General features: G+C 47.3%; 1 protein-coding gene and 1 pseudogene across 4 annotated transcripts in view; both read right to left on the reverse strand.

The window, feature by feature from the left end:
- Positions 1 to 27,495, reverse strand: part of LOC147737386 (uncharacterized) — a 117,472-nt gene that overhangs the window by 38,766 nt on the left and 51,211 nt on the right. For all 4 annotated transcript variants that reach the window (XM_086928210.1, XM_086928141.1, XM_086928281.1 and 1 more), the window contains exon 3: positions 7,065 to 7,228. The gene's annotated coding sequence lies outside the window, so the exon portion shown is untranslated. The remainder of the gene's footprint in view (positions 1 to 7,064; positions 7,229 to 27,495) is intronic.
- On the reverse strand, positions 4,220 to 6,036 carry LOC147737387 (uncharacterized; annotated as a pseudogene).

Here is a 27,495-nt window from a genome sequence, read left to right on the forward strand (position 1 = left end):
CCTGCCAACGTTTCCTAGCACTATGTTTTGTAATTCCATAATCCTCGCACCAGATAAAGAGCTTAGTTAACCAAAGGGCCCTCTAAAGTGGGCCTAAATCTTTCCACCCGGCCATTAGAGTAATTTCCCAGCGAGTAACACCTTAGTATTTCGTGAACTTTGCAAATTCTTCACCATTGATTGGAGAGCTGTTATCTGTTTTGGGTAAATTAGGACTACCCTAGGCTACTGGGCTCTGGGCTTGGTAATAATGCGTCAGCAGTAGATGACACCTAACCCACCAGTGGGAGCCGGAAATACTCGTCAATGAACATTACCAGAGACACATGTATTTAAGTGGTGTCTCTGCACCTTTTTTCATAAAACGCAGAGAAATCTGGACCAGTATATCACAGGACTTTATTTAAACCCGATCTACTTCAGAATATATGCAAACATTTCACCTTTGATATCAAGTAAGTAGTGCGACAACTATAGATAAACAAAGAGTAAACAATGTAAAAACAGTAGAATATTACATTATGTTGATTACTTTCTTGTTCCGGCTAATAGTAATATTTAGCACTGATTAGGCTGCCATTGCGAGAGATGCAGTGCTTCTAGCCACAGCATGGCCAGTCACCAGTGACACGTGAAGTAACATGAGATGGTATAGCACCCAAGATAATATGCTGCATGGCTAAATACTTAAAAGGTCCCAAAGGCGAGACCTATTGGCTATGCCAATGCTTGTTACTCTTGCAAGGACTGCCTTAGATAGATAGGATAGGCATGATGCAAACTGGGAGGGGCACCATGTTACCTCCACTCTTTGCAAGTGGGACTTCAAATATATGGATCCAGCCCAAAAGGTTCTGAGTTTTATCATATGTACTATCTCCTCAGAAGTGTACTGAGCCCCAGACTGACCGGTGCCTTAAAGCATCAAGCATATACTGTAGTTACCAGACAGTTCAAGAGCTCTAGAACCAGCGGAATCTACCCTCCAAGACTCTACACAAGAACAAAAAGAAGTTAGAACAGACGAGCCCTTTTCCATGCCACCCTAACCTGGAGCACTGCCACCTACCCCACCCACCACACCAACCCTAAAAACCATAGCACCTTTCCCCAAAACACTGCTGTCCTAAGTTCCCACAAAACACTGGCCCTTTCCACTTGCCCTAAAACTACTCCCACATTGCTACCTACCCTCAAAACAATGCACAGCTACCCTGTCTGCTTCTGCCATAACACTGCCCTCTATCCTGCTACACACCCCCAACAAACTGACCCCCACGTTATCACTGTCCCTAGTGCCAAACACCAACCTCTACCCTCACTACTGTATCTTGACCCCCAAACCACTGGTGAGGAGCAGCTGCATGAAAAGGGGAGAGTGGGAGCCACCAAAGGGCCTGGTGCCAGCGGGCTCAACCTGTGTTTTTTAAGCAGTGGACGGGGCACTGGTGTTTTTTTGTGGGCCCGACCTAAAGTAAAATATTTTACAGACCTGAGGTAAAATATTGCCCCTCTGGGACCGCCACGTGCCCTGTGGCCCCCTTGGGCCTGCCCATGGACAGCGTGTGCCCGCATTAAAATCTTGCCTTGCTCCTGGTCCCTCTGTGGGAGGCGGACCCCTGCATTAATATACTGGCCCTCCAGGGGCCACCATATACCCTGTGGGCCCAATGTAACCATTTTATGCCACCCTAGGCGAGGTACTGGTAGCACAGGCAAGCTGTAGGACCGATGCACAATGCAGCAACAGGCCAGGATAACCGACCTGATCTTTCAGTGCCTTGGTTTTTGATGTGCAGTCGGTTCTCTCCTCTGGCTGTAGAAGAGTCTGTGCTGCAGCCAGGAAGGTGAGGAGTAAATATACAAAGAACCCCTCACCTGCCTGCTGCGCAGACCCCTCCTTTTAGTTGCGAGCGCTGAACCAATACAACAAGGAGATCACATTCACTGGCATTTTTGTAAAAAGCGCAGGCTTCTAACAAAACTGGTGATTTAATGATGTATTTTTCCATATCAGTAAACCCTAGAGGATCTGAATGGTATGCTCTCCAATATAATCATGCCCTGTGGGATACAGTGGCCTAAACTCTGCCGGTGTATGTAACAAAAGCTATTCAGGATGGATGTGTTGCTGCAAAGTTTGGGATTCGTTGTGGCTCGACACTGTAGACTGCTTGGGTCAGTCGATAGGCACAACTGTGGCACTTCGGTGCAGCGCCTGGATTAAGTCTATGGACTTCTCTACAGATATCCAAGCAGTGTTAATGGACATGCCATGGGATGGCTCTCCCCTCATTAGCAATCAAAAAAGACTCGACCCAGACAGAAAGCAGAGCCATAGCACATTCCTTCGGTCCGTCCGCTTCTACTAGACAACTTCATAACAAATGTTGTCCCCCTCTCTGGATAGGGAAGGATTTTTCAATACTGCCAACGCCAGACCCCGCTGCAAACCCAAGATGTCTTCCAGTTCTTTCATGGCCATGGCACACAAAGACACTGGGGACAACATGCCACTGAGTCACCTTCTGCTACAGCTGACGCAGCTGCAATGCATCTTTCTTGTGTACATTCTGACACCAAGTAACCCTGTTGTGGCCAGGATCCAACATTTCCTACAGCAACAGAGATTGTGTCAGTGGCAGACCCCTCTCCTTAATCTACCCAGACTTAACAGTGGAGACAAATGTATCCCTTCTGGGTTGGGGAGGCCATATGGGAGAGAAGGATATTATGGAACCCTCGTCACAGTCAGAGGCGAGACTCTATATCTATCTGTTGGAGTTACAAGCATTTTGACTGGTGCTGAAGGCCTTCTTGCCAACCAACAGAGGAGGGCTGGTGCAGCTTCTCACGGACAACACAGTCAATTATGAGGGCCTCATCAGGACTTGAACTTGTTTGACAGCGAGCAGAGCATTCACTGGCTGCAGGTGTTTGGTCAGGCGAACGGGCGCTGGAACTGCCTAGTTGAATTTGACTTCCTACTGAGTACGCTGGCCTGTGAAACAGAAGATTCCTTGCTAAGGTGCACAGGATACAGTGTGATAAGTATACGGGCGAGGCAGCGATGTACTGTCCTGATTAGACCATTTAATTAACTAAAACAGCCAAAACATCGACTATTCAGGGACTGTTTCACATGAACTATGTCTCCTGAGAATCAGCTTTGCTTAACTTGTATTGTACAAAATTAATTCACAGTCCTGTTTCTGTGTATAATATGTGGATCTGATTGGTTCATCATCCTAACACTTTCAGCTTGAGCACTGTGCTGACATCACTCAGAAATGTATATATACATTTGTTGGTGAGAATACAATTTGAATTTTTAGAAATGGAAAAGGACTCATCTGAATTTCTATTCATTTAAAAAAGGCAAATTAACCTCTATACAAGGCCTGCATATGTGATACATTCCTGAGAGATAATGAACCCACAAACCCCTGAGTTTGTTCACAATAAGAATGGTTAGAGCTCATATGCAGCTCTGCTCCTCACTCTGGAGCAGAAAGACGTTGACACTGATCTGCGCGATGTCTACTACCGGCGTGCAGCAATACTGCTTTAAAGTTTCAGGATCCAGTCTGGAGCCTGGGGAATATTCCCTAGGTGAGGAACCAGCAGATAAAGGAGTATCCACCAGAAACTGTGTTACCAAAGGTAAGTAACTTGTTTATTACGTTTTACTGCAGCTGTATCTTATCAAGAAAATTCTGTATTCAATAATGTTCACAAAGTGTACAAAACACTGCACCCAAAATATATATTTCAGTCACATGCTAACAAGGGTGAGAAGAAACCTTTCAGGTCTAGTACATTTTAGACATTCATATTGTGAATTTTGTGGCAATTAGTTGATTTTCACTGAGTCGAGTAGTGACCTTGAGAGTTTTGTAACTTTCAGATACTAAAACTGCTGATTTTTGCCAATTTGTTGACTATTTTCAATCCCACAAATTTCTTTGGAGGTCAGCAGCCTAAGTTATACTGCAAGATTTTATTGATAAATCCTATTGCAACTCCAATTTTTGCTCTTTCATGTAAAGTCAGGTTGCATTAGAAGGGTTTCTGCATCTCACGCCCTAAGGCTTTTCCCCCGTGTGAGTACACTCATGTCGAATGAAAAGCACTTTGTAACCAAAGATTTGCTTGCATTACAAGCACTCATAAAGTGTTTCCCCAGTATTGGATCTCTCATGACATGTAACATTGTCTTTCAGATAAAAGCTTTTCTGGCATAAGGAGTTTCTCCAGTGTGGAGTTTCTCATGTCGAGTGAGAAAGAGTTTTTCTCTGAAGGTTTTCTGGCATTCAGAGCACTCATATGGTTTTTTTCCCAGTGTGGAGTCTCTCATGGTTAGCGAGGCTATGCCTATCAAAGAGACATTTCTGGCATTCAGTGCACTGGTAAAGTTTTTTTCCTGTGTGTGTTTGCTCATGTAGTGTGAGACTCCGTTTGAAATTGAATCTTTTATGGCATTTAGAGCACTGAAAATTATTTTGGACGGTATGCGTTTGCTTATGGCGCATGTAACACTCTCTACCTCTGAAACGTTTCTGGCATACAGAGCACTGATAAGGTTTTACCCCAGTGTGGATTCTTAAATGTTCAGTGAGATAAGATTTACGGCTGAAACTTTTTGGGCATTCAGAGCACTGATAACGGTTTTCCCCAGTGTGGGTTCTTGTATGTATAGTAAGTCTTCTTTTGTCACTGAAACATTTCTGGCATTCAGAGCACAGATAAGGTTTTGCTACAGAGTGGATTGTTGCATGTCGAGAAAGACTCTGACTATTAGAAAATCTTTTTTGGCATTCAGGGCACTGATAAGGTTTTTCCCCAGTGTGTGCTCTTGTATGCTGAGCGAGAGTGCCTTTGTCTCTGAAATATTTCTGACATTCAGAGCACTGAAAAGGTTTTTCCACAGAGTGGATAATTGTATGATGGGAAAGATTATTTTGTTAGAAAACCTTTGCTGGCATTCAGAGCACTCAAAGGGTTTTTCCCCACTGTGGATTGTTAAATGCTGAGTGAGACTGCTTTTTTCACTGAAACATTTCTGGCATTCAGAGCACTGATAAGGTTTTTCCCCAGTGTGGATTCTTAAATGCAGAGTGAGACTGCTTTTAACATTGAAACATTTCTGGCATTCAGAGCACTGATTAGGTTTTTCCAAAAAGTGGGTTATTGCATGTAGAGAAAGACTTGGTTTGTTACGAAAAGTTTGCTGGCATTCAGAGCACTGATAAGGTTTTTCCCCAGTGTGGAATCTCACATGTTCAGGTAGAACTGCTTTACGGTTGAAACTTTTTGGGCATTCAGAGCACTGATAAGGTTTTTCCCCAGTGTGGGTTCTTGTATGTTCAGTGAGTCTGCTTTTGTAACCAAAACATTTCTGGCATTCAGAGCACTGAAAAGTTTTTCTCCAGTGTGGGTTCTTGTATGCCGAGTTAGACTGTTTTTGTCAATGAAACCTTTCTGGCATTCCGTGCACTGATAAGGTTTTTCCCCAGTGTGGGTTCTTGTATGCCTAGTGAGAGTGCTTTGGCCACTGAAATATTTCTGGCATTCAGAGCACTGATAACGTTTTTTCTTAGAGTGGGTTCTTGTATGCTGAGTGAGACTGCTTTTGTCTATGAAATATTTCTGGTATTCAGAGCACTCATAAGGTTTTTCCACAGAGTGGGTTATTGCATGTCGAGAAAGACTTGATTTGTTACAAAATCTTTGCTGGCATTCAGAACACTGATAAGGTTTTTCCCCGGTGTGGATTCTCACATGTTCAGTGAGATGTGATTTACGGCAGAAACTTTTTTGGCATTCAGAACACTGATAGAGTTTATCCCCAGTGTGCAATCTCACATGTTCAGTGACATGAGATTTATGGCTGAATCTTTTTTCCCCAGCTTGGGTTATTTTGCATTGAGTAAGGCTGGTTTGAACACTGAATTTGTTCTCATAGTCCGTGTTTTTATAAGATTTATTTCTAGAGCTAATGTCACCAAGTTTGTTTTTCTTTTGCTTATATGCCATATTAAGAGTGAAGACAATTCTACAGTCTGACTTGTTTAGATAATGGTCAGCATTAATCTCTAAAAGAAATCATGAGCAATCTTCTTAAAACTTGAATTGAGCAAAATATATCTGGAAGCTGCCCTCTAACACCTGTTGAAAGGTTTCTCGCAGATAATGGTCTTCACGTTATGGCCTCTCCGGCAGCAACTTATTTTGTTACTGAAATTTTTCTCATATTCATTTATATAGGTTCTTAGCAAAGCAGTGATAAGGTGTTAGTTGGATATTTAAATATTAAATGTTAAGTTCCGTTTTGCACTGACGTAATGGGAGTAACTAAAGACGTTAGTACGTGCACAGTACTATTGTGGATCACCAGTTGCAGAACATCAGTTCCTTTTAAACTTCTTATACATGGAGCAAAGTTTGTAGTTTTGATGACAGGGATTCACCTTAGATATAGTGCCCCGGTGTTCCATTAATCCGTTTTTATATTTAACAGTTTTACATATACAGCTGCTTAACAGATAATGTTGGGGTGAATTACGCAGAATGCATCAGAGAACAGTAAACAATAAAAAGGAAACATTTATTTGAGATGGCCATGGACATAACGAAGTGGTGTATCTTTAAGGGTATTGCAAAAGTGAAGCGAGTGGTTTGAGGTGTTGTACCCAGAGGCAGATAGTCTCGAAGTTGTCACTGGTTAAAAACGGTTGTTGAGCAAGAGTGATTTTTAATCTCGGGGACTTTGGCTGTCGGATGTGTCGGCTTCAAAGTCTTCTTTCAATGTCTTTTCTTTGATGGTATGGAGAAGAAACCTTTTGCAATAACTTTCTTTTATGCAGTGTGTGCTTCCTCTTTGGAATTAGATGAGGTTTTAGATTAACGTTTATTCTGTCATGCTGAGGCAATTTGTCTTTCAGATAATATTTCAGATGAGGATGATGAAGTGACTAGTCTTTATGACATTATTTCTGATGCTGTGTGCACAGATATGGCTTTGCTCTGGGTTAATGAAATGCAAAATTAGAGACTTAACTTACAGGTATAGTGCTTTCCTCAGCTCCCACGTCAACACCACGCCTAGATTTTGGAAATTGTTTAAACTTAGAATGCTGGATGTCCGTCAGTTTTTCAAAATAACACTCCTTTTGGCACTGACATTTGGTTGCGTATCGCTAAACCTTGCTCTCTTAGTTTCAATCACCTGTAGATTTAAAATTCAACAGTTAATAGATGTAAATTTCCAAAAATATGATTTACCAGTCAAATCAATGCAGAATTTTGAAAATGTTGAGATGTATTTCTGACTCAGCAGAATGAAAGAACTGTAACCTGAGAGCTCTCGGATGAAAGAGGGAGAATTTGTAGAATTTTCAAAATTTTAATAGGCTCACATAACTAACATGTACCCTATCGAGTTGTAATGAGAATCCCAGAGGCAGATATTTAAGTCATATCGGCTGGCACAAAACTGATCTATTTAAAAAAAATAACTATTCATTCATTTGTAATGTAGACTTCTGGGATGAAAATGTCCCCTCCATTGACAACAGGCATTTTCCCCTGCAGAGTTGCCAACTGCATTTATCTGGTATCCTACATTTTTGGCCTCTGCTTCATGCTAATCTCTTGTGTGTTGCGAGCCCGATGCCTTGACCTATCCCTCAACTAAGTCAAGTGCAAAGAAATGAAAGGGTACTTTCATGTATTAATTTCATTCCAGCTGATTATCAGTTGTTAGGTTTTTCTGCACCTGGATTTTACCAGGTGTAGAAAACCATGACACTATTTTTCCAGATGGAAATATTTGAAGGAAAAGCTGCATAAGACTTTGTCTGCAACAGTAGCTGCCAAGACTTATGCTGGTTTTTTACTAACTGGGAGAACACACAATGCTTTGCCCTGTTAGAAAATGTTTCCCCTTCCCTCCCCTACATCTGCTGCCACCGCCCTCCAACCAAACACATTTCTATATCTGCCACCTGATGAACCAGGTGGTTAATAATAGCAGGGGAAAACCCCATGAAATGGCGAATTGCATGTGGTTTGACGACCAGAAAAATCTGCTCCTCGCGGCAGTTCCCCATTCCATGCCATCAACCTTGCAACTGTACGTTACTGGGCAAATCTATCACGAAGTAACAGAAAATAATTACATGCGATTTTTCTGCCACCCCAGTACTGTGCAACTTGTAACAAGGGACTATCAATCAATCAATACTTGTAAAGCACGTTACTTACCCGTGAGGGTCTCAAGGCGCTGGGGGTGGGGGGGTGTCGCTACTGCTCGAAGAGCCAGGTCTTGAGGAGTTTTCTGAAGGAGAGTAGGTCTTGGGTCTGCCGTAGGTGGGTAGGGAGGGTGTTCCAGGTCTTGGCGGAGAGGTAGGAGAAGGATCTGCCACCGGAGGTCGTTCGTTGGATGCGGGGGACAGCGGCGAGGGCGAGGCTGGCGGAGCAGAGCTGACGGGTGGGGGTGTGCAAGCTGAGTCTGTTGTTCAGGTAGGCTGGTCCGGTGTTGTGGAGTGCTTTGTGTACGTGGGTGAGGAGCTTGAAGGTGATCCTCTTGTCGAGGGGGAGCCAGTGTAGGGCTGTTAGGTGGGGGTGATATGGTTGCGGCGGGGGGCGTTTTGGATGCGATCTAGTCATCGAAGGTGTTTGGCTGGGATTCCTGCGTAGAGTGCATTGCCGTAGTCCAGTCTGCTGCTGAGGAGGGCCTGTGTCACCGTTCTTCTTGTTTCATTCGGGATACACTTTTAGATCCTGCGAAGCATGCGGAGGGTGTTGTAGCAGGAGGAGGAGACGGCGTTGACCTGTTTAGACATGGAAAGGGAGGATTCGAGGATGAATCCTAGGTTGCGTGCATGGTGGGTGGGTGTTGGTGCTGTCCCCAGTGTGGTCAGCCACCAGGAGTCGTCACAGGCTGAGGGGGTGGGTCAGAGGACGAGTACCTCAATCTTGTCCGAGTTTAGCTTCAGACGGCTGTTCCTCATCCAGTCGGCGATGGCCTTCATTCCCTCGTGGAGGTTGGTTTTGGCGGTGTGCGGGTCCTTGGTGAGCGAGAGGATGAGCTGGGTGTCATCGGCATATGAGATGATGTTGAGGTCGTGTTGGCGGGCCACTTGTGCAAGGGGGGCCATGCAGACGTTGAACAGCGTCAGGCTGAGGGATGAGCCCTGGGGGATGCCGCAGATGATGTCGGTGGCTTCGGATCAGAAGGGCGGGAGGCGTACGCTCTGGGTTCTGCCGGAGAGGAAGGACGTGGTCCAGTCAAGGGCCTTCTCTTGGATTCCAGCTTCTAGGAGGCATGTCTTTAGAGTGCGATGGCAGACCATGTCGAAGGCGGCTGACAGGACCAGGAGGATGAGGGCTGATGTTTCGCCGTTGTCGAGTTGGCGCCTGATGTCGTCAGTGGCGGCGATGAGGGCTGTCTCGGTGCTGGGGTTTCGTCTGAACCCGGACTGGGACGGGTCCAAGATGTTGTTGTCTTCCAGGTGGCGGGCCAGTTGCATGTTGACGATTTTCTCGATGACCTTCGCCGGGAACGGGAGCAGGGAGATGGGCTGGAAGTTCTTGAGGTCCTTGGGGTCCGCCTTGGGCTTCTTGAGGAGGGCGTTGATTTCCGCGTGCTTCCAGCTTTCCGGGAATGTCGCTGTTTCCAAGGAGATGTTGATGATCTTCTGTAGTTGGGGTGCGTTGGTAGTATCTGCTTTGTTGAATACATGGTGTGGGCACGGGTCTGACGGAGATCCTGAGTGGATGGAGTTCATGATCTTGCGTGTCTCGTTGTCGTTGACATTGGACCAGGAGGTCAGGCGGTTGGCGCAGGTGGTGTTCACCTTTGAGGTGGGGTCTGGTGTAGTTGGGGCGGTCGTGGTGTTGAAGCTGTCATGGATGTCAGCGATCTTGCGGTGGAAGAAGATAGCTAGTGAGCCACACAGTTCTTGTGAGGGCGGTATGTCGTTGGCACTGGTGTTGGAGAGTTCCTTTACGATGCTGAAGAGCTCTTTGCTGTTGTGTGCGTTGTTATCCAGGCGGTCTTTGAAGGAGGATCTCTTTGCGTGCGGAGCGGGTGTTGAGGAGTATGCAGCGGAGGTGGTTGGGTCCAATCCTTGGAGGTTTGGTGGCTCTGTCGCAGGTGAAGCTGCAGGTGTGGCAGGAGAAAGGTCAGTGAGTCAGTTTCGGGGTGGCCTGGAAGCAGGTGTGGTTTTGGCCGGCGTTGAGTGCATGAAGGGTGCTGGCGTCGTAGTGGAGTCTGGTGTTGTGGCGTTCATGGGGTCCAGGGGTTCTGGCGCTGGGCGCGGTCCAGGCATGGACGGGCGCAGACGTGCTTGCCTTCGGCGTGTCAGCGGTGCGCCCGCTGCACACACCCGCTGCAGGACCCGCTGCGCGGCCTCCATAAAAGGGGGAGAGGGAGGGAGGAGCAGCTGGGAGGTAGGAGCGGGGTGGCCAATGGGGAGGCAGGGAGGCGGGGCCACAGGGACACAGCGGTGGGAGGAGGAACTGCGGGAAAACGGCGAGATAGGGCAGCAGAATCAGGGAAAACGTCGAGAGAAGGCAGGCAGCAGAATCAGGCAATGGAACAGCTGGCAGCCGTGTAGTGGCATGGGGAGCAACCTGCCTGCGAGCAGGGACAGAGGTCGCTCCTTCACCACCGCGTGGCCTCCATAAGAGGTCTTGGACAAGTTCTGTGACCTGGAGGGTCACACCAAGTGTGCCTGTATCTAAGACAGAGAACTGGCATGGGTTTAACAGATAGAGCGGTGGTGGCAATGCACCCTGTTGTAAGGATCAATAGTCTGATGAGATCATTTCATCAAGATAATTGGATGGTGTCATACTGACCCACTCATGTAAAGCTCTGTTTCTATGTCCCTGTCCAGGCTTTGCGCTAACATCTCAAGTGCGTGTTAAGCAGGTTGGTGTGTGTAGCCTGTGTGGTGCATACACAGAATGTGAGAGTGTGCCAGAGTAAACTACCTCTCCTGTCTGCCAGTTGTGTATACAAGTGGAACCATCGATCCCTCTTTTATGCCCCAGTTAAAAGTCCTCTGTTACCAAGGAATAAAGTGTTCTGCAAAGCACTCATGTGCTTGCTTGCCACCAGGGCTGGTGCCTGCTTGACAGTCTATCCATGTTGAAGTGACATCACCTGCAGGCTGAATTAATTGCCGGTACCGGCCCTGAAGAGCCTAGAAGCCTGCCTGCCTGCCTGCCTGTCAGGTAAGAGAAGAGATTTTGACTATCCAACAGGAGGTCGAGGCTGTCCTGGATGAAGCAAGGTCTTGCGCATGCATAGCAGCTGTAGGGGGCCAGAGGAAGCCAACTCCTGGAAATCTATCCAGCAGGACTGTCACGTGGCCGGTGGGGACATTATCAACATCACTAAGTTAGCATGAGCCCTTCAGCCATGATTCAGCTTTGCACACGTTACTAGATGCTTTTATTTTGCAACAACTCTGTCCGTGCCTTTCACTTTGGGAACTGTTCGCTGTTTTTGTTCTCAGACTGTTCCTGGAGTTTAGTTCGAACATTGTGAGCACGGTCGATAAACAATGCCCCTTTATGTTCTGTGTTGGTCAGGCCCTAGCACTTAGACACAGCATACCAATGCAGCTGGTGGGAGACTAGAATTTTGATATTACGGGAAGCACACATGGGAAACACAAACTTGGAGAGGGACCTTTCCAGGGAGAAGAGCAATGCTGTTCCTATGATGTAGATCTACCATCTAGGCACTAAGGTATGGGGTCTACTAACAAAGGCCAGAGATCTTCTGTTATATAATAATACCAATTCCTAGCAAGGGGAGGGAGGTTAGTCTGAACTGTCTTCTCTCTATTGTCTTTTCATTATGACATCTCCATTCATGATATATGGCCTTGATGCTATGCTGATAATATTTGTATTATGCATTTTTCTGCTTGTTGTGGTACATATACTGCATTATAGAGCACAATAGTTAAAATCAATATTCTAAATTATTTCGTGTCTCTGTCAGACTTTATTATGGACAAAAACAAGATTGCGAGGGAAAGGGTTTTGTCTCGTTACCACTATTCCTGAGAGTCAAGTGTGTTGTTTCCTGGGGTGTCTAATCATTTGCTTCTCTGTGACTGTGTAGGAGAGCAAGTGAGACACTATAGCTAGTCGGTCCTGGGCCCGTGGGCACTAAGGTGGTGAGAGGGCTTAACCCCCACACACAGAGGTCCCATAATCCTGCGCATAGTTCTGTGTATGTGCAGAATCCCATCAAAATGGCACCTCCAACGTTTGGTCTGGTTCTTATTCACAAGGCACCTGAATAGCGCTTGTGCTTGTCCATAAAACCCTCTCACCGTTTACGAAGACGTCCGTGGTGTGCGGGTTTCACCTCCTATAATAGGTTTTTCAAGCTTGAAGTTTAAAAGGTTTTGTCGTCCTCATCGGAACCCAGTTCTGCGCTACCGTTTATCTGGTTGCTTCTATACTGTTTTAGTAATGGCAGTAGCTATTGCAGAACATAACCAGGTGCCGGTCACAGCACATTTGACTCAGCATGGAGTCCCTACTCCAGGGGAGTCCCTACTGCAGGGGATTTTATATTTGTTGCTGAGGCGAATGCGGCATCCCGTTTTGAAGTTTTTTACTCTTGGGTGACATTCCGGCAGTAGAAGATGATAATTTATTTATTACATGAATATACGCGAGCTGCGATTCCGCAATAGTACCGCCCTTATCACTTACTTGTAGTTCCACTGTCAGCTTGGGAGCATACCATATGGTTTAATGGCACCCTTCCTCACCCTGTTACTGTGGTCGGTTTAGGCCCTTTATCGGTAGACAGGGCCGCTTTGCCCGTTTGGTGGGCTTTACACTACATCCAAATCACCTTGGTGTTACACATGCAGAGCTCAGGCAATTACACTTATCTCTGATTCATATACACAGATGTGTTATACAATATATGTCTCGTGATTTATAAGTGGCCCCGGCAGGAGCTGCTCCAGAACCACCAGGGCATGGTGGTATTATAGTCATTAGCCCGTCATGGTTAATTCTGTGATTGGCAAGTGTCCTCAGACTAGGGATGATTTACTGTTTTGGTTAGCGGAAACAATTTGAGCAACTTGAGGCTGTTTTTCCACACACTACCCCTGTTGAGAAACACAGGATCTTGACTATAAGTTTACTGAAAGGTATAGCTCCAGATTTAATGGATTGCACCACCTGGGGGACAATGTTTGCTGCAGTTTATTCGCTGTACTTTGGCACCCCCTCCACGACAGTTTTACCGACCGTTCTAAAGAAGGTTCAAGATGAGCATGGACTGGGTCAGCCCTGGAATTAGGGATGAGATTAGGGGGTATGTTCCCTGTAGTCTCTGATATGATTCTTGCCAAATTCAAAAGTGAGGCAGTTAGCTTACAAGTACGTCAACGCCTGTCGGCTATGGCTAACGTAAACAAGCAACAGAAGTTGGCGCCTATTATTGTGGATGTGTATAAATTATTGGCCCACAATAGTTTGGGAGTTCGACCTTATACACAGCCTCTTCAAAATAAGCCTCCTCTGAGAAGGAGGGCCGTCCGGTCTTTCTCAAAAAGGCTTGGAATAAAAATCAGTGGCAACATACAACAGAAGCAAGGATCACGTGTTGGTTCACGTCACGTGTGGGTTCCTAGCTGCCTACAACTTCTGAGCGCGGATATGATTTGCGTGACCGCTCTACTATTAAACCACCTGAGAGGTTTCAGGTTTCTGATCCTGGTTCTCCTCGTTCCTTTCAGGAAACATCGGATCCACAATTTGGTGGCGGAGAGCGACAAGATCACAGACAAGGCTACACCATGCCACAGCAACGTGATCCGCAGTGCCACTTTGACATACAAACCAAACAAGAGGGACAACTTCCGTATCGAGCCCCATTGTCTCAGACGGTGAGAATCCTGCTTCTCGATTGGGCATGGGTGGTAACACTCCTAGACAGAGCGGCGGAAGTTACCATGGTGGGGGAGGCACTCCACCAACGTCTGGAGGTGAAAGCAACTGGCACGTGAGTAACAGTGGAAACGGCAGACACACGAGTTTCACCCCCTGATAGGCTTTATGAGATAGGCCTTGTGGTACTGTAATTCCGGAACCTGCTACCCCCCCGGTACCGAGATCCCATACTCGTGTCATAAAATGTCCTCGTACCATGACGAATTTGGTATCGGCGAACCGGTAATGATTAGGACATCATTCCTATGCATTTGCGCCACGATCAAGTGATGCTGACACCCTTAAATTATGGTTTCCGTCCGAACCCTCGGACGCCATTTTGTGAGCGGCATCCATCTTAGGGCTTGCCCTCATATAAGTCAATTGATTAAAGACGTGCTTGATCCGAAAGGACACGTCCACCTTAGCTGACTTCCCCGTGACCTGGCCAAAGCTGACTCCACTGCCTCCAGCCAGACTTGTTGGGGCAGCTCCTCACCTAGTGGCCGAGTAAGATAGCATCAAGGCACAACATGTCATAAACCATTCACCACCTACAGAACATGTTTTCCGTACACATACACCTGTCCACGTTTCTTGTTTATAGCCAGTTTTATGACTAGGAGGTGCCCGACTTTATTGGTGTTTCATCGATATCTGATGGGAGTTCTGAGCCCGACTGGGTAATCCATCACAAACTGGACATCTAAAAATATGCGCTGACCAGCATGACTTCGCTCTTTGTATTGTTTAGAAAATATGTGTATGACCATACCATAAACTAAGGTATTCTTGCCTAAAGCTGTAAATTGTGTATATAAGGAGAAGGCTGGTTCTGTAAAAACGAACAGTCTCCTGAGAACTTACGGCCCGTGCTGTCGTACTTCTAGGACTCATGTTACTTGGTTGCAACCATTAAACCTTGATCTTTGACTTCAACTAGAAGACTCTGTGTTTCTGTAGTCCAGAACAGGGAGAACCTAGAGGTCTTCGGGTGTTGTACCCCCTGGCACCACCGGGTCCTAAAAACCCGGCACCTCAGTTGGCGCCCAACTCGAGGCGATATCAAGCGGCGACGGTCAAGCCAGATGTTCGTGAGGAGCTTCGTGTGAAAATTCCGGAGGACGGCCAGCCACTTCAGCGACCCCTGCATGTCGACGTGGTTCCGAAGGTCTTTGCTGCGAGGTTCCCCGCGTCCCGACGGCTACGAAGGACTGCTGCCCTGACTATCGCCCTGTTTTGGACCCAGTGATCCTTGGTAGAGCGAAACGATAGACGAGTCTTCTAGTGACGTCACCGATCTTCAATACTCAGTTAAGTATAAGTGGAGCGTCTCCCAGTCCTTAGTTTTGTTCTTAGTTTTTGGTATCCTTGAGATACGCCTTGATTTGGTACTTGCAAGCCCCAAAGCCGAAGGACTCGTGTATTCACGAGAAATATCGTATTCGATAATCCTTTGAAGCTAGACTAGTGAGCAAAAATGCCTGGTCTTAGCAGACTTGGAAACTTGTTTTGTCTTAGTTGTAGTAAGGACTCCCGATTAGAGGATTCGTGTCCGGTTCCTCCGATTGGAACTCCAACATATGAGTTATATATAAAGCACGGAGTAGGTCCTATCACGTATAATGAAGTATGGATAAAATACACCCGCAAGGATGGTGTTTTAAAATGGCCCCAATATGGTAGTTTTGACTCAGAAATATTAGACAACCTCGAGGTCAAATTGTTCAAGAAGAAAGCCCGGCCGGCGATGTTTGACTCTTTTTGCTTATGGCGCAAAGAAGCCAACAGAAAGAAATAAAATTAGCAAAGAAAAATAAAAAAGGTATATCAATGATACAAGCCGCAATTGCATACAGGGATAATGAGATAGAGCAAGAGAGTGAACAAATGTTTAGGAGCAAGAAACTAGCAGTAGATAAATGCTACCCGATGTTACCACATGAGGGACAAGGTCCAAAGGGAACATCCGATAAAGATCCATTAATGTCCCATTTATTGAACTCACCACCCCCCCCATATACATCAAGTATTGTTGGCCCGCCGAGGCCCTTTGTTATACCACGCCCTGGTGCACGCAATACAGCTCCCGCACAAACGCCAGCTCCTCTTCAGCTGGTTCCTACTTCTCCGGCGCAGCCTTCTCAAGGACCGCCGCCTTTGCTACATACTCCATCTACTTCTATGACTTTGCCTACTGCTCCAACTGTTCACTATGATACTACGTCTGCTACTGCATCAACTTCCTCTGCTATTGCCTCGACTTCTTCTTTACATTAGCCTGTCTTTTCTGGCGCATCTGCCTCTCCACAAGCTTCTCCTTCCGTTCGACAGAGAGTGACAAGTACTGTCACTGGTCTGTTTTCACCTTTCTTTGGGTCGCCTAAAACGACCCCTAAAACAGAACGTAGACAGTTGCGTAGTCAACTGCCCGATTACGAGGAAAGAGTAAGGCTGAATGAGTTAGCACGCAAATGGATTACTGACACTGTTAAATATGATACTCAGTCCGTTATGGACGTTTTCAGTCAATGGGATGCACCGACTCAAAGATATGTATTTGAAGAAATGTGTGTATACCTTTGCGAAGATTTAGAGACAAACGATCCCAAACGCAAAATGAATGAGTTGTTCCGAATGCGTAATAGGTTTTATAAGGGTATGATTGTAGGTTCCGATGTTGAAAAAGCCATAGATCTATTGTTATCCTATAGGAGTAAGGGAAACGTCTCTGGATCATTGTACGAAGAAGATGTGGCAGATAGGAAAAGGGTACGACAATACCCAATGAGAGAGGTTCCTCCGGTATGGAGGGAAGGTGATGCGAATGCACAACCACCCGTTCCGCCGCATTTCCAGCGTGTATGGGTACATGTCCCCTGGAAAAGATCTGAGGTGTTAGCACTAAAACAGACACTACCTGATCCACGTAAAAATCCACCCGGATATTACAAGGAATTATCACAGACTGCCAGCTCATGTATAATGAATTTGGCCGATATAGACATGTTATTTGGGAACGTTGTTCCGCATCCTTTATGGAGTAAAATTCGTCATGTAGATCACGACCAAGAACTAGGTGACTCTTGGGCTAATATTACTGCTACAGATGCTAGACAAGTTGGTGGTGCTAAACCCGAACCTATAATAGCAGAACTTTCCAGTAGGACGTACATGAAGACGTTAATGCCTGAATTGCGCGTAAATTGGGACAAACTGTCCGCATGCAAGCAGAAGAAAGACGAGAATGTGTCTGACTTCTTCTCAAGATTCGAGGAGACTTTCACCGACCATAGTGGTCAAGACATGGCTACCGAAGGTGGTCAAAGGTTGTTCGTAGATAAATTTGTACATAACTTGCTTCCTGAACTGTGCAATAAACTGAAAAATTCAGAGAGTGCTTGGGCTGTTTCCACGTCAGCACAGATTCTAGCCACAGCCCAGTACTTTGAAAATAGGCGCAAGGACGAGCTAGACAAAGCAGACAAAAAGACTAAAGACTTAAAGACTAAAGCCCTTCTCCAGCAAGCGTATCCGCCTCGCACTGCTAGTCAGCCCGATTATCAACAGCCACAGCAGTATTCGAGGAATTCGCAAGGGAATGAGTTTTCCCATCAGCGTTCTCCGTATGGCCCGAATCAATGTGCCTATTGCAAAGAGGAGGGTCATTTCAAAAGCACTTGTGCAGCTCTTGCGCGACGCTTAAATGGTGTTTCCGGCACGAGAGGTAGAGGTGTTCAACAGGCTCCTAGAGGTAGGGGCCGTGGAAATTTCTCCCAGAACACCACTTCTTTCCCGCCTCAAAACTCCATGAACAGCTTCGACCAACAGAATAACGCGTGTTCACGATCAGCCCAGTACTATGCAGATGACTATTACGCCGAAAACGAGAATGAGGGTAGTAATCGCTAGGACGGCCATGGACAGAGAGAGGGAGTTGTTTCAGTTCCAGTAGATCAGAATGGACCTTATGTCGAGGTGATCACATCAGGAGTGTCAGAGCCATTTCTGCTGGATACTGGTGCTACGAAAAGTTCGAATATGCACTCAAAACTTCCTGGCGCACCTCTGTCTGGCGAAATGAACGTCTCAGTAGGTTTCTCTGGCGCCCCTGTTAGAAACCCGATCTCCAATCCTATGCCCCTTTCTGTTGGCACATGCGAATTAGAAGCCCCCCTCATTCTTACAACAGGTTGTGGCGAAAATTTGTTAGGCTTAGATTTGCTGAAGAGACTATATGCAACTTTGTACTGTTCTCCTTCGGGAGTACAACTTACGCTTGGTAAGAGAGTGATTTCACGAATGTATTTATCCAAAGACAGAATGCCGACTGAGTTTTCATCCCTTCCTGATGAACTTTGGGCGAATGGTTCAAACGATGTGGGTCATTTAGAGATAGCACCATATGTCATAACATTGAAAGCTAATGTTAGGTTACCACGCATTCCCCAATATAAAATATCTAGCGAATGTGAAAAGGCTTTGTTAGCGATCATCCATGATCTGATTGCGAAAGATGTCATTGAAGAAACAACAGGCAACATTTGTAACAGTCCTGTTTTGCCTGTCTTAAAGCGTACTGATCCTTCACAGCCCCCTGTGTACCGATTTGTGATCGATCTAAGGGAAGTGAATAAGATCGTTGTACCGCAGTTTGCTGTCGTCCCCGACATTACTGCCTTATTGACAATGATTCCAGCTTCAGCCAATTGGTTTTCGGTGATTGATCTGAAGAACGCTTTCTTCAGCATCCCGATTGCCGAGGAGAGCAGGGATATCTTCGGCTTCAATTTAGGAGGACGAAGCTTCAGCTTTAAACGCGCTCCTCAGGGCTACTGCGAGAGTCCATCAATATTCAGGCAGGCTCTGAAAATACAACTCGATACGATTATTCTACCTGGTGGCGCGACCCTGATCCAGTATGTAGACGATCTACTGATCGCTGCAGATACTGAAGAGATTTGCAGGAAAGCCACATTGTCACTGTTACGTCATTTATGTGACATGAAGCACAAAGTCTCGCTTTCCAAATTACAATTCTGTCGACAAGAAGTAACCTACTTAGGTCACATCTTATCGAAGGAGGGAAGGAGACTGACCCCAGAAAGAATACAGGCAATTGCAGAACTGAGTGTCCCAAGGACACAAAGAGAAGTGCGTGCCTTCTTGGGCATCACATCGTACTGTAGACAATGGATACCGAACTTCTCACTGTTGGCCAAACCTCTGCTGGCATTAATGCGTAAAGACACACCCAATCCTTTGCCTTAATCTGAAGATTGTCAGACGAGTTTCCATGAGTTGCGTGAGGCATTATGTTCGGCTCCTGTGTTGGGCAATCCCGACTACAGCAAGCCTTTTACATTAAATGTCCACGAGAAAGAAGGTTGTGCATTATCAGTCCTGACACAATACTTTGGGGACAAACAACGCCCATGTGCGTATTTCTCTGCGACTCTAGATCCTGTAGCCAAGGCATTACCAAGTTGCTTGAGGGCCACCGCTGCAGCAGCCGTCTGTATTTGACAGTCTGCTGGGTTAGTTATGAACAATACCCTAACCGTTATGGTCCCACACGCAGTAGATATTTTACTAAACAGAACGAAAACACAACACCTAACTAGTGCTCGACTGTCCAGCTATGAATTGACACTGTTAGCGAGTCACATTCACATAAAGAGGTGTGATACACTCAACCCCGCTACATTATTACCCATTCCAGCAGAGACAAATGAGGTTGAAAAACATGATTGCTGCTTCAGGACAGAGGAAGAGACTAAAGGGAGAGTAGATTTGCAGGACACTCCCCTCCCTGAATGTAATGATAATCTATGGGTCGATGGTTCATGTTTCAAGTTGCCAAATGGTGATACGACTGCAGCATATGCCGTGACAACACTACACACGATTGTAGAGACAGCTCGCATCCCCCACAAGTCTGCGCAAGCAGCAGAGTTAGTTGCACTCACAAGAGCGTGCGTGTTGGCGAAAGGAAAATGAGTGAATGTGTACACTGATAGTCAGTACGCCTTTGGCGTAGCCCACAGTTTTGGAAGATTGTGGCGTGAACGTGGGTTCCTGACGTCACATGGTGCAAAGATCCAACATGGCCAACTAGTACACGACCTTCTCGAGTCACTGACCTTGCCCCTACAAGTTGCGATCGTGAAATGCAGTGCACACAGAAAGATTCAAGATGATGTTGGTCGAGGGAATGCATTTGCAGACGAGATCGCGAAAGAGACTGCAAGGAACACAATGAGTCGGATGTATGTTGTAGGTCCTGCTAGATGGACCCCCGATGTGGGTATGTGTGAGGACACTATCGAAAGTGTGAAATGTATACAAGCTGACGCGACCGAGAAAGAGGTGAATGAATGGAGAGAAAGCAAGGGTAGGTTGGATACGAATGGTTGTTGGGTCGAACTGTCAGAACATCAGCGATGGTTGTTACCTGACGCTTATGTGCTCGCAGTAGTGACGATGGCCCATGGAATGGCACACGTCAGTGTGAAAGGAATATGCAAGTTATTGGCCCCAGTATGGCAGAATAGTGGTATCCCAAAATGTGCCGAGAATTTGGTCAGAAATTGTATGGTGTGTTTGAAGCACAATCCCGGTAGGGGAACCCCAACTCCAGCTGGTCATTTTGCACCTCCAACGTACCCGTTCGAGGTCCTACAGCTTGACTTCATCCACATGGAGAGGTGCAATAACCTGAAGTATGTCCTTGTTGTTGTTTGCGCTTTCTCCCGATGGGTAGAAGCGTACCCCCTTAAGGACAACACTGCATTGTCAACTGCCAAAGTCCTTGTCAAAGAATTCTTCCCTAGATTTGGCATGCCTAGGATTGTCTGGAGTGATAACGGAAGTGAATTCCTGGGACATGTGATGAAGAGAGTGTGCGAGTGTCTAGGCATCCACCAGAAGTTCCACGCTGCAAACCACCCCCAATCGGCAGGCTTGGTAGAGTGCTATAATGGCACGTTAAAATTGAAACTCGCCAAAATCCAAGCTAGCACAGGTCTCAAGTGGCCAGACGCTCTGCCTTTAGCACTCCTGTCTACCAGGATGATTGTCCATTCTAGACTGGGACTCAGCCCACACGAGATCGTGTTCGGGCGCCCAGCAAATATATGGGGAGTACCGAGGCAGAGAAAACTCAGTGAGATCGAATACCCTGTATTGTTTGACTATTTGCACGAATTGACACCTAAACTGCATACTTTACATCAACAGGTCCACAGCTCCTCTCCACCGGCATCTGATGATCCAGGCCACCCCATCGAACCTGGCTCGTGGATCTTAATTCGTAACTTCCGGAGAACCAAGAATGAGGAGCCTCGCTGGACCGGACCTTTCCAGGTCTTACTATCGACCCGCTCTGCAGTACGTGTCCACGGAAAGAAGCACTGGGTGCACGGCGCCCATTGTAAACGGGTCCCGTTGCCCCTTCCATATGACCGGTGGGTCCAAAAAGGAATTGCTGACTCTGAAACTGAAATCATACCCCGCTTCATTCCCTTCAGCGATGCACGTTTGAAAGGAACTTGTACCGACAAAGAGAGCGATCGCCTTTTACAAGGATCTGTGCCACCGGCTATGCAGTTGGACACTGCTGAGCCTGAGACATTGTTCAAAGATCACACCGTGCCTGAGAAAGAACGTTATAACCTGAGGCCAAGACCAAGGAACTGGCATACCCGAATTAGTGTGATCTTCCCTTTTCCAATAAACTATTTTTAATTTCACAGCTCTCTCTCCCAGGGAACTAGCTCATTTTTGATTTTCGAACCGCCATCCGGTTCCGCTGCTAAGGCCGCGGTTGAAGTCTGAGTAGTGCAGCCGGGACGCCTAGGTCCACGGTTCTGGTCAGTCCGAGGGAGCTACCCCTGGCTGGACAGAGCGCACACCTTGGCAGAAGCAACCAACCACCGCGGGCAGCAACCAGAGGATGGAGTTTCCGAGGGTGGAGAGACCTGCTAGACCCATGAACTTTGAAAAGAAAATATGCACTGTAATGGCGAGGAGACGATTTCTAGTATTAAGCATCTCAATGTTGTGTAGTATAATAATGTTTTTAACTGGCTATGCTCTGTCCATTTTTCGAGTCCCATTCATGCCCAACACCCAGCTCACACCTCCTCCTACTGTTTCTTCACACTCCTTTCACCCTCTTCCTGAACACGAGTCTGCTAGAAGACTAGAATTTGTAAATAACTCTTTCATCCAGCTCCTACACCAGCACCAGTCTATAATAAACACTTCGAACTGTTGGATATGTGGACTCATGCCACACACAACAGATAAGGGCATTCCATACTTCATCCTGCCATTCAGTTATTATGGTTCTCTGTGGGCTTTCCAGACCATGTTCCTGTTCTCCCTTGAACCATACGTTCGAGGGGAAAACTCAAATAACAAGGCACTAGTGGCAGGAATCAAAAATATGAGTAGAGATATTAACACGATCAGAGCGACTCCCAAGGATGAGTTTACCCCATACAGTAGGTGGAACATCACCAAGTATGGGATTTCCTTAAGCGAGAGCCAGAAATCGAAGAAATCCTCCCCAGTCTGGATAGTACCCCATTGAGGTCACCTCTGTCTGCAAGGTATTGGTAGGGACCCCGAAGCACAGTTAGGGAAGAGCGTATGCACAGAAACATACCTGTTCGCTTCCCGAACTTCCCCTCCATTCTTGGCAGCAAAAGGCACCTATTTCGTCTGCCATGACAAAGCCTATACATGGTTGCCCCCTGATTTCTCAGGCACATGCTTCATCTCGTTTCTGCTGCCACCCACCTACACAGCCAGGGCAGACTACCATCGGACAAGGTCAGTTAGGGGTGTCGTGAGTCAAGACGACACCGCAGGTCAAGAGTTTGGAGACTTCGCGATGGGTTTTCTGCCCTTTTGGGGGCCTATGGTGAACAGCAGGAACATCCGACAATTAACGAGAATAGTTGAGTCAGCCGTGATTGAAACGGCCGGTGCCCTTGGCAACTTGACAGCTGAACTTCAGTCAGATCGACTTATGACACTTCAAAATAGGGTTGCCCTAGACGTCATACTTGCCGACCGTGGTGGCGTGTGTAGGGTGATCCAGTCTAGTTGCTGCATTTTCATCCCTGATAATGCACCGACAGTGTACCAGGCCATCTCTAAACTGCAAAAAATCTCTGATTCCCTTCACGTGGAGAAAGGGGATTGGTCTCTGCTAGGGTGGTTCTGGGAACTGATCTCTGCCTGGGGATGGAACACTCTGATCTTCATTGGGATGATCCTAGCCATTCTGTTTATGTTCTGCCTGTTTGTGCAGTGTGCTCCTGCAATATGTAGCCTTTGTGCTACTTCATGTGTAAGGAAGCCTGTATCAAGGGACGAACTGAGCAACAGGATGATGCTACAGCAACATCTCCATGAATTCATCAATACGGATCTGGACTCAGATTAGCACGAGTTATTGCCTAATATGAGGGCAAAAGGAGGGTCTGTGGTACTGTAATTCCGGAACCTGCTACCCCCCGTTACCGAGATCCCATACTCGTGTCATAAAATGTCCTCGTACCATGACGAATTTGGTATCGGCGAACCAGTAATGATTAGGACATCATTCCTATGCATTTGCGTCACGATCAAGTGATGCTGACACCCTTAAATTATGGTTTCCGTCCGAACCCTCGGACGCCATTTTGTGAGCGGCATCCATCTTAGGGTTTGCCCTCATATAAGTCAATTGATTAAAGACGTGTTTAATCTGGAAGGACACGTCCACCTTAGCTGACTTCCCCGTGACCTGGCCAAAGCTGACTCCACTGCCTCCAGCCAGACCTGTTGGGGCAGCTCCTCACCCAGTGGCCGAGTAAGATAGCATCAAGGCACAACATGTCATAAAGCATTCACCACCTACAGAACATGTTTTCCGTACACATACACCTGTCCACGTTTCTTGTTTATAGCCAGTTTTATGACTAGGAGGTGCCCGACTTTATTGGTGTTTCATCGATATCTGATGGGAGTTCTGAGCCCGACTGGGTAATCCATCACAAACTGGACATCTAAAAATATGCGCTGACCAGCATGACTTCGCTCTTTGTATTGTTTAGAAAATATGTGTATGACCATACCATAAACTAAGGTATTCTTGCCTAAAGCTGTAAATTGTGTATATAAGGAGAAGGCTGGTTCTGTAAAAACGAACAGTCTCCTGAGAACTTACGGCCCGTGCTGTCGTACTTCTAGGACTCATGTTACTTGGTTGCAACCAATAAACCTTGATCTTTGACTTCAACTAGAAGACTCTGTGTTTCTGTAGTCCAGAACAGGGAGAACCTAGAGGTCTTCGGGTGTTGTACCCCCTGGCACCACCGGGTCCTAAAAACCCGGCACCTCTGCCTCCAACTTGGAAGCGATATAAAATGCAAGATTAAGGCAATCTTTTGGGACAACCATACATCTTCTTATGATATTTTGGTGGTGGAGGCTGATTGGCCTCCACCATTTGTCTTAGCTTCTTCTCGAGGTGAGGATATAATACTCCCCAGTTTTTCATGTTATGTCTCGGACGGGGATAAACAAACTTATGCAGCGGAATAGGCGTTAGCCCTTGTGCCAGCTGTGTATCGTAATCAAGTGGGCTGGGATAAGGATTCACCAGAACATGAAATCCATTTACAATCTATGCCACAGCCCCAACAATACCGGATCAAGCGTGACACGAAAGCATCCGGAAGTGAAATATTTACCCAATTGGAATATCTGGGTGTCATTGAACCCTGTGTTTCATCCATGAATAATCCTTTTTTTCTGATTTCGAAACCGGATGGTTCATATCATACAGTTTTGGATTATTGACATTTAAACAGGAACACTCGTATGTTTGAAGGCCAGAACACACAAAGCTCTGCGTTAGTGAATAACATAGTTCGCAAACAATACAAAACAACACTGGATATTTTCAATGGATTTCATAGTCACAATTTGACTCCTGAAAGCTGTAACTGGACAGCATTCACTGCACTCGGCAATCAAAAAAGATTTACGCCGGGGCGTGGCCTGCAGCCAGGAAGATGGCCGCATACTAGGAAAGCTGCGCTGGTATATCGCAGCGAAACACCAGCAATCCGATATTATCCGACATAGAAAGGACAAATACCGGCTCGTGTGGCGGAGGAGAGTTGTCGGACACCAGTTGGAGACGTCAGGAGCCAAGCACAAGTGTTTTCCAACCGTGGTGGCCCAGGCTGAACATCCTGAAGTAAGAAAACAGCGCCCGCTGCCTCAGAGCGCCGCTGCTAAAGGACCGTGACTGGTGGCGGGCCTGGGGAGCTGCTGGCGGGAAGTTGTGGCGCGGAGGTACTGCTGCTGAGGAGTGCTGAGGACATCTACTAGCTTGCGTTGCTGATGAATATTGGCGGACAGCGGTTGGGGAAGACAGGAGCCGAGCGCAAGTGTTTTCCTGCCGTTGAGCGTGGCTCGGGTTGTACATCCTGAAGTGAGAAAATGGTGCCCGCTGCCGCAGAGTGCTGCTGCTAAAAGACCGCGACTGACATCAAGGCCTGGGGAGTTGATGGTGGGCGACTGTGGCGCGGAGCCACTGCCGCTGAGGAGTGCTGCGGGAGGGGAGGGGGGTGTTGGCTACCGCTGTCCCAGAGAAAAGCCCCGTATCCTGGGGGCTTAAGTCACCCTGTCAGTTACGGCTCACTGTGTAACTTGGGGCTCTGCAGCGGGCCTGCGGCGAAGTGAGACCGAGATGAGCCGGGCACAGCAGATGCATGAGCGCCGCGGCAGGCCTAGTGGGCGGAGCTGAGGTCCAACTGTAGGTGGTGTCAGTTGGCGCCGCAGAGAGACTGGGGGAAAAAACGGCAGCGGCTACATTGTAAGGCCTTCGGCCTCGGGTCCTAAAGTGACAGCATTAGCTGAGGTCGTTGCACACACGGACCCAGCGAGTTGAAGGCCTGGTGTTGGTGCCCCCCAGCCAGGAGTAAGTGGTGTACGGGCAGCGCTGCTGCAGAGGCTTGAGGACATCGCGATCGGCAGGGAAGTCTGGGAGGCCCGCAAGAGAGGGGATTCCTTGCTGGGGGACCAGTGGACGGATTAGACTACTGAGGCACAGCTTAAGTCATGGGACGCAACAGGCTGACAGCACAAGGCCAAATAAACCACATTGACAAATACACTGTCGCCATGGGCAAGGAGGAGGGCCTCCAAGGTGGGAGCCAGCAAAGCGGGGCAGAGGATGATGGGCCTGACCCCTCGCTCAGAGACATTATGATGGCCATAAAGGAGATGCGCAGCACTATGGAACCCAAGTTGGACTCGGTCACTGAGGAAGTCAACCTACTCCGCGCAGACTTTAGGAAAATGTTAGACAAGGTAGCGGAGGTGCAAAGCGGCATTAGGAGCCTACAGTCCAAAATGAAGAGACTCGAGGAGCAGGCCGCCAAACTTACCAAAAATCAAATGGACATTGTGGCTCGCCTGGTAGATCAAGAAGGTCGGCACGACATAACAATATCTGCATCATGGGGGTCCCGGAGGGAAGGGAGGACCCGTCCACAGACTGCTTCGTGGAGGACCTGATCCTTAAGCATCTTCAGCCGAAGTGCCTATCTAACTTCTTTTCGGTGAAGAGAGCTCACCGCGCGTTGGGGGGAGGCCCAAGCCTGGGCCCCTCCACGCACTATTATCGCCCGGATCCTGAACTATAGGGATCGGGATGCCATCCTGCAGGCATCGCGAGTGTCCGGAGATTTGCAGTTGGAAAATGCCAAAATTCGCTTCTTCCTGGACTTCACACTAAATGTCCAACGACTGCGCAGATCTTTCGAAGGGGTCAAGAGAGCCCTCAGAGACCAAGGAGTGAAGTATATGATGTTGTACCCGGCGCGACTTAAGATTCTAGACGGTGAAAAGGCATATTTCTTTGACTCACTGGCTGAGGCGAACAACTGGATGGAGGGCTGGCAGACCATGGGCCGCCAGAGTGGTCTGCAACGATCAACCCATAACCGCACTGGCCAGGAGGCTCAGACTAAACACACGCCACCACGAGAGACCCGAGAGAGCGAGCAGGCTTCAATTAAGTAACTATAGCAGCAAGGGTCGCAATGGGCGATTCATCCACGAGAGGATGGGGGCCGCATGTTTCCTGGGTCCTGGAATTTCCTTGGGAGCTGGGCAAGATGCTCCGGGACTGTGGTTCGCTCCAAGGTTGCAAGGTCGGGCCTCATAGTTACTAACTGTGAATATATAAGGTTTTCAGCACTAGTTATTGGGGCTGGGGGGGGGGTTGGCCTGGGGTGGGCAGATGGGGTCCTTTAATATGTTCCCTCCATGGTGTGTGCACTCCGGCAATCAGGTATGTCTCTTTCTGCAGATTGCAGGCTCGGTTTCCTCGTTCGGTTGACATGGGGATGATGGGGCGACAGGCACTCTGCAAGTTTAAAGGGTGGGTGGTTGGGGGTCCACTTAGCAGGGAGGCAGAGAGGGGGGTTTGGGCTGGTTTGA

This window comes from Lissotriton vulgaris, chromosome 1_1, assembly GCF_964263255.1.
Source record: "Lissotriton vulgaris chromosome 1_1, aLisVul1.2, whole genome shotgun sequence".
Classification (NCBI taxonomy): Eukaryota; Metazoa; Chordata; class Amphibia; order Caudata; family Salamandridae; genus Lissotriton; species Lissotriton vulgaris.